Genomic DNA, 8,150 nt, shown 5'->3' with positions numbered 1-8,150 from the left:
AATGGCGCATAGCCAGTTTAAGTAAGGTTTTGCACAGCTTACCTGATACCGCATTGAATGTAGAAAAAGGGGTAGGGTCAGGGATATTCATTGAACTGTGAATTTTAGCTTGGGTCCAATTATCTACAGAAGGAGCATTCATACACACTTTACATAAGTTCGCTGTTCCTCTCGTTGGCTTCTCAAGTAGATAGGTTGATTTATGAAAGAGTTGGGGGATTTTTTCCTTAAGTAGAATTCTGCAGTATGTATTCTACTGCCTTTTGTAAGAAGAGACATTGGAAAGGTGAAAATATGAAGCATTTAAATGTATAATTTTATTTAGCATGTTAGTAAAATATTTACCAGAAATAACCAAAAGGTATAGTATTTGTATAGTTTATATATGTAAGAGAAAATAATATATATATATATATATATATATAATCTATTCCTAAGTTGCCACTTTTTCAATTAATGTATTGTTGAGCATGATACATTTCTAAAGATCTATCTACTTAATATTCAGAGATATAAACGACAAAAAAAAGAAACTTTTATATATTTTTGTACAGGTAGCCTTTACCTTTTTGTTGATGTTGCAGATTATTCCATTTAAAATCTATTTAAAGAGTAAAGCTTTCTGCTGTGTGTTTGCACTGTATAGTAACCTGAGGTTATCTTTGTGTTTTAGTAATGGAACCCATAGATGCTATACTTTTTTAGAGAAAGTGAAAATGAATCGCACAGGTTAAATATGATTCTGGTTTCTTCGGTCCTCTTGAGAATATAGGATTAAATATTCTGTCTTAATATTGAACAAGCACCAAAATGCACTTTCTGTTGTGGGGAACACTGTCTAAAACTCTAGGGGAAAGGAAAAAATTAAAATAATGTTGCTTCACGAACACCTGTAGGTATCCTAGTTTCGCAGGGCTTGTGCATTAAATCTCAGGGGCATGGCTACGCATTGTATGTCCAGTCCTGTTCTTAGCAATTAAGTTCTGTAATGACTGTAATTCAATGTTAAAAACCATCCCCAACTCATTGCCTTTATAAGCCACGTGGATTCATACTGTGGAATAGGCTGTTCATCATTTTTCAAAATCCACTTACTCAATTTTGGCATTTTAGTTTTTAATAAAAAGTATAATTGTCAAAATAAATAAATAACACATCCAAATGCAAACATGATGCACCTGTCTCTGTGAGATGTTCAGCTGACATAGTGACTGAATTTCACTGATCCATTCTGATAACATCTTGCAAGTTATTGATCGTCTGTAGTTCAGAAAGGATCTAGATACAGGGATGTCAGACTCCAGTGCTGGAGCCTGCTGGTTTGTAACAGGAGCTTTCAGTTACTAAATTCATTAAATTATTTTCTCGAGTAGGCTTATCTACGATATGTTTTAGTTTTACAGCTGATAAAATGTGTTGATTACTCAAAATATTGTCCCCACTGAACATTTCAGAGTCTGCAGAGAAGTGTTAAATACATCCAGTTAATCATTGAATTAAACTCATTAAGGAACCAAGAGCTGGGCTGGAACAAAAAACAGTAGACCCCCCCCAGCCCTCCAGAAATGGAGTTTGACACCCCTGATAAAGAACATTTTATTTTTCTTCTTTCCTATTCTTCAGAATCGTTGTTCAGTCTGGCTGCTAAAACAAAATAAATGGGACTGGAAACAGGGACAAAATTTATGTTTTTGGGGGGGATTTTTTTTTAAAATTTTATTTAATTTTAACTTTTTTGGCAGCCTTGCAATGGAGCTTGTGCTATCAGCATGCTCAAACTTGCTGGCAAATTATGCTCCAATATTATTATTTTGTAATCCACAATTCAAATAACATTTGAGAAGAAAGTAAATATTTACTTTACACTTTGTATAAACAAATTGTAATTTGCTTCTTCTGGAATGGGAAGGTAGGAGTCAAAAAAGGAATTAATATATAAGTACAAAAAAAATAACTGGCTATTAAATGTATACTAATTTGCAGATGGTCTTAAACTTCTACAACAAGCTCCAGTCATGCTCAGTTTTTAGTGGAAATGGCACTAGCTAGTATTTAACAGACTGTTGTTTCTCATTCAGCACATTTCCCTGCTGCTATATGATCCAGTGCTTTACCCTTCTGTTTGCACATTTAATAGCTAACAATGTGCAATTCCCTGCAATGTGACTCATGTAACTGAACAGAATACAGTTTGCCAGCTAGCAACAATTTTTTTTCCCCCCAAGTAGTCATTTAAGAAGGGAGAAGGAGGGCTTTTCTCAGAAACCAGAATTCTATTTAAGTGCATAGAATATCTTTATTATTATTATCATTATTATTATTGTCGTTATGTTTCTTTAGCGTAGTCTAGATTGTCTATGCCGTCCATAGTTCGTCATCTTGGTCGTGTTTTCCACTTTTGTAAATAAAATGAGCGGTGATTTAACTTCTAAACCTTGAGTTTATAAAGTACAAGAGAGAGATTAGGAGATACAAAAAAGCACTTTGTTTTAAAAAAGTATACCATGTTTTGTATATTCCTTCCATTTGCTGCTAAACCTGGGCTAGTCTGAATGCTGCAGCAATACTTGACTTATTTGAACCTGGCAGGATAGCATAAGAGTGAAGTCAAGATGAGTGGACAGCCAACCTTTGTATTACAAGGTTCTTATGTTCCAATGACTTTGTCATAAGTCTTTTGCCTTCAGTAGAGTTTTCCTATGGAAATCAGAGTCTGCTTGGGGTTTTCTTCAGGTTGATGTACAGAGTCGACACGTCTCTTTTGGACGTCTCCATATTAACTTTTTTTTTTTTTTTTCTTCTTCATTTTGAATTTCTTGTTCATTCTATTGGGGGTGGGGGGAATCTAAATCTAAATGTGTCCAGGTATTTTTACGGAAGCTTTCTCTTGTGAATGGTTAAACGAGGAAGAAAAAAAAATCTTTGTACTGTATTTTTAGGAGGTTTGCAATAGGGAGACCAATCAAAAGCCCTTTGCCTTGCTTGCCTCATTCCATTCACAAGAAATAGCCACGAGCTTAGAGGTGAAATAGTGTTGCTTTGGCATCTTACGCCAGGCTTTCAAAGGACTGTTGCTTGATGCAGTTCAGCCAGCTAATATTATCAAAGCAATGCTATTTTATTTTGTAAACAAGAATATGAATATGAATATATATATATATATATATATATATAATCTGTCAAGTGTTTATGAGAATGAGTTTGATATCATTAAAATCTATTTGCCATGGGCTGTATAGCAGGATAATTATTGCTGTTGTTACAGCTCTAGTAAAGTGTTCTTGCGGGTTTTCACATTTAACATGATGAACGCAAGCTGTGCAGCTTTACATTTTAACCAGGGGACTCTGTGGCATTTAAGCAGTTTAGAAAATGGTTGTTAAATCAAACCCAGTAACTTTTATTTCTGCTTCGTCTATTGACCTTAAAAATTTTAAAAATAAATATACAGTATAAATATATATTCTATTTAGTTTTATCGCAAATAAAAGATATCCTTAACAGAGAAAACAGAAGATGTGTACGTGTTCAATTTGTATTATTTTGTATTGTTATTTTTACTTTTGGCATGCTTTCCAGTACATGGTTCAGTTTGTAGTGTGTGATAACAATGCTGATAATTACCAGTCTACTGTTGATGGTGCACTATGCAGATTTTACTCTTGTGAGTAATGCAGTACACATTGCTTTAGTTTTCAACTTTCCAAATGAATGACAGGTGCTTTTACCTGTATGCTTGCTAGTCCTATGGATATTAATACGGTCAAACCTGCAAATTACAAGCTAGGTCAAGGGACTTCCACATGTGGTCTTTTGCAGATGTGACTTAAGTGTACTGTGTTGCTAAATATCAAGAGTTGAAGGCATCTCAAGCTGTTTGATAAGCACTTAGGGCAGTCTTGTAATACATGCTTGCAAATGTCTTAATGTTGTTAAATAAAATTGTGCTTTCAGGCTTTTTTAACCAGTGAAATGCTGTAGTTTTTTTTTTTTCTTTCTTTCTGACTATAAGCATATGGGCTTAAATATGTGGATTCTGCCATTAAATGTGACTCATTTTTTTAAATCTGCTCCACTTTTTAAAATGTATTTGTATTTCTTTTTCTTCTTCTTGAGTAAGTACACCCAGATATTTTAATGTATTTGGTACAGCATAACTTTATAGTTTCTTCATACAATCCATTGCTTAAGGCCACCAAAGGGTAATACAATTGTTAGTGGAATTAAGTGTTGATACAGATTATGTATATGAGCTAACAGAGCTGTCAGATTCCTGCAATCTGAGTTTCTCTGACATTTTTTCCAGAGCAATGAATGCATTAAGATTTTTCTCTGTGGACACACTGTGGGCACACTGTGGGCTAATTTGCCCCTGTAATTAATTTTGGATAGTTTGTCCAGACTGCAAATAAGATCCCCAGTGTCTGCGTTCAATTCTACTAATACATGTGTTTCAGTTTGGGGATCGCAAGTGACAGAATTAATTAAATAACGTCCTAGATGTGCTGTATAACATCTTTGTATCAATGCTGGTGAAACTGTCTTGAAAAATACACACCTTGATTTGTGATCATGTGAACTTTGGGCACAAAAAGAAAAGGCCCTTTTATTTTTGGGTGAATTCAATATGTGAGTTCATATGCTCTCTGTTTGTGTAATGCCACTTTCTCCAACTTTTTATGAAAACATAAAAATCCAAATTGACTCTCAAACTACCGAACTGCAGTGGGTTTCACAAATTAAACCTATTGATCATCAATTAAATAAACAATGCCTGCTTTATCAGGTGCCTTACTTAAGAGATGGAACATTATAATCTTCAGTTGTGTTTTTCTTTTTTTGTTAGTGTTTTTTAAAATGTTTTGGTTTTGTTTATTTTTACAAATACAAATATATTCTGTTTCAGCCCGTAATGCCAAGAATTTTGGACTGAGTTTTGACCCAGACAGGTCTTTTGTTAATCTGTACTTGGTCTATTTTAGACAAAGTTTTCAGTGAAAGTTCAGCCCGAAGTTGAATGTAGTCTTCCGCGAAATGATCCGATTAAAATAAACAAATGTATATGGAGAAAAGGCAATGATGTGTCCAGTGTGATAGAGTGATGCTATCCAAAGAGTGTTGCAGTTACGATTCACAATATTTTAAACTTTTTCTCATTAAAGTTTTCTGTATGTTCTGTAGCTAACTTATTTTTTTGTAAACCAATATTTTGTATTTCCTTTTTTTTTGTATTTATGGTCTAAATCTGTAATTTATTGCACAAGTTTGAATTTTGATGAATATTTGCCTTTTGCAATTTTCCCTTTTTGTTTTCCTTTTCAATCTATTATCATTTCCTTTCTCTTTTGTTTGGTGGGGGGAAAAAAAAACCACAAAAACAAAAAAGTCTGTTCTACTTTAATACAGCAAACAAAACCAAGAGGTGGAATAAACCGAGAGGTTGAGATGATGCATTTTGTACCGATGCTGTAGCCGAGTGTCTTGTGTTGAAGGACAAGGCGAAACCTTTAATTTTGTGTCCCTTCACAAATGAACAAGTTTATGTGCCTCTTGAGTCCATGCATTCATCACTTTGTAAAGGATTCCTTTTTTTGCATTCAGCCGACAGGTTTCAATACAAAAGCACATGGCCTTTTGCAGATGTTCCCTAGTGAACAAAAAGGTTAGAACTGTAAATGACACGAAATGGGTTAGCGTTCTTTTCTAAGTGCATCTGTAAAATACTTGCAAAACAACTACTTCTTTTTCAGATCTGTTTGGGCTTGCAGTATTTTAACATTTTCTGCCACAAGATTTGTAGGTGTACAGTAACCTCTGTTAAATAAATAAATTAAGTAACATCTGACAGACTTCAAATTTCAAATACCGAAGCCCAACATATCTGTGGCCTGATTGACATTAAGGTATCTTTAGTAGTATCAGAGAATACAGCTGTTTGCCAGAAGCATAGTAACTCAACAGGACAAAAATAAGCCTTTAGATAAAACCTGATTTTCAATTTTGTATTTATTTTCTTGCTGCTGAATATAAGTGGGGGGGGGGGGGAAGGATCATAGGATTTATTTATTTTTAATTCTGTAACCGAGTTTTAGAAACACCTGAAGTTTACAGAAGAAAGTGGAGATGCCTCATTCACCCCCGAGAATGTTTTAACACAATTCATAATTTGTCAGTTACACATTTGATTGAAATGCATAATTTTGGCTGAGCGTCTGTTGGGGTGTGGCAAAATGTAGGTGTGTTATTGTAATCATAAAGGTATAGAACTCCCTACTAGTAAACCCACACATGATACAACCCCTGCCTTAATCTGATAGTGCTACAGCTTCCTCGATTGACATATCTGTAGGAACCATTTCAACTCCCATGCTATATGAATTCGGCCCCCCGGCTTAATAATGTTTGACATGAGTGCAGGAAATTGTTATTTTCTTCTGTTCTTCAAAAATGCATTGATGTCAATCTGGGTCATGAATATTCAAAGGGCATCGATCGCTTCATCTACCAGTGAGGTGACACATACTGCCTGACACATGCAAATTATATAGGGACCACCCTACAGTATCAAATAAACCTATTGTTCAAAGATGCCATTGTTTTCAGTACCCTGCAATGAATTACATTTCCTTCCAAACTTTAAGCAAAGTGAAAAAACTATAACAATAAAGCAGAAGATAGCAGAATAATGAAATTTGTCTTCAATAAAAGAAACAAAAAAAAGTATTCCATACAACATTTAATGTGGGCAATCAAAATTGTTACCACTTTATAAAAGTAATTCATGCCCTCACTCAGATGCTTGTGAAGTATGGTATATACTACTAGCTGACTAGCATGGGGTCTATTAATAAGTAGTACTGTTGTGTATATTCCCCAAGTGTAACATTGTTTCTCATTAGAAAGGCTGTTCTTCATTGCTAAATGCTCTGTAATAGATCTTTGGTGACATTATAAGCAAATCTGCAGTTGTGTATCCTGCTGAAACTAACAATAACTTGATCCTAATAGTCATGTCTGTCTTTGTAGCTCACATATATGCCTGTTGAACACAATATCTAAACGGTTGTTATATTTCTGTTGTTTAATTGTCGTGCTGGGTTTTTCCTTTTTAATTTTCCTATTGTTTTTCTGAGGCACAGTTATCCTAAAATCACTGGATAATAAAACCTTCTGTGTGAACAGAAGTGACTTTGAGAGAGCTCAATCTTCATCGATTTGAGAGCTAGAGATCAGTTGCTTGTGTAATTGTGCCTCTTTTTTCATTTTTTTAAATTTCATTTATTTTATTTTATTCACAGCATTGTATCAGCCAGGAGTTGGTACCACAGTTGCTTGTATCCATGATAGTCTAATTCCATTATTGTTTTTAATACGAAAAATAAACATTAGAAACAATACCAGCTTTTGTGTCTTTGCTGCTTTCCTGTTACCTGCTCCCTTCATATGTTACACAGTCCCTCATGGCACTAGTTTAAACATTCTTTCAATGTTAAAAGCTCCCTGGAAAACCAAAGCCCTTGGCACTAAAGACACAAGCCCCCACCCAAAGAAAAGCTTCAGTCTGAAAAGCTCAGAGCTCAGATGCTGAAACAGGCCATTGGCAGAGAGCAATTTGGGGGGACGATTAAACAAATGGCATGTTCGTTCTTTTCATGTACAGGGATTAGCTTTCTTGTTTCAGAGCTTAGACTGCCAGCCACCTCTTTGTGCAGTTTCCTCACACAGTCCCCTGCTAGCTACAGCTCTGTGAAATCTGCCCGGTTCTCATCCAGATCATTTCAATCACCCTTACTTGTCACAAGTTCTTTAGGAAGCCGTACCTTTTGGTGGTGGGTTTGGTGTTCAAATATTTGGTTTACAGTGCACCACAATATGCGCTTCAACATGTCAAGTATGTATTTCAGTTAGTATGATTATTATGACTAGGCTATGATTATAAACGGATCAATTCATGGAAAATGGCCCTAAGGGTAATAAAACTGTTTTTACATCATACCACACTACACTTCACTGTGTTTTTGCCACAGTACACCAATTATACCAGTCCACCATACTGCTGTTAGCAATGTGATTGCATTGCTATACACAAACCCATCATTTCTCTGGGAATGCGTGTACGCCTGTGATTTTTTTGGGTGTCTGTTGTGTAT

Source organism: Amia ocellicauda, chromosome 11 (assembly GCF_036373705.1).
Source record: "Amia ocellicauda isolate fAmiCal2 chromosome 11, fAmiCal2.hap1, whole genome shotgun sequence".
Taxonomy (NCBI): Eukaryota; Metazoa; Chordata; class Actinopteri; order Amiiformes; family Amiidae; genus Amia; species Amia ocellicauda.
This window is presented reverse-complemented; position numbering follows the sequence as displayed.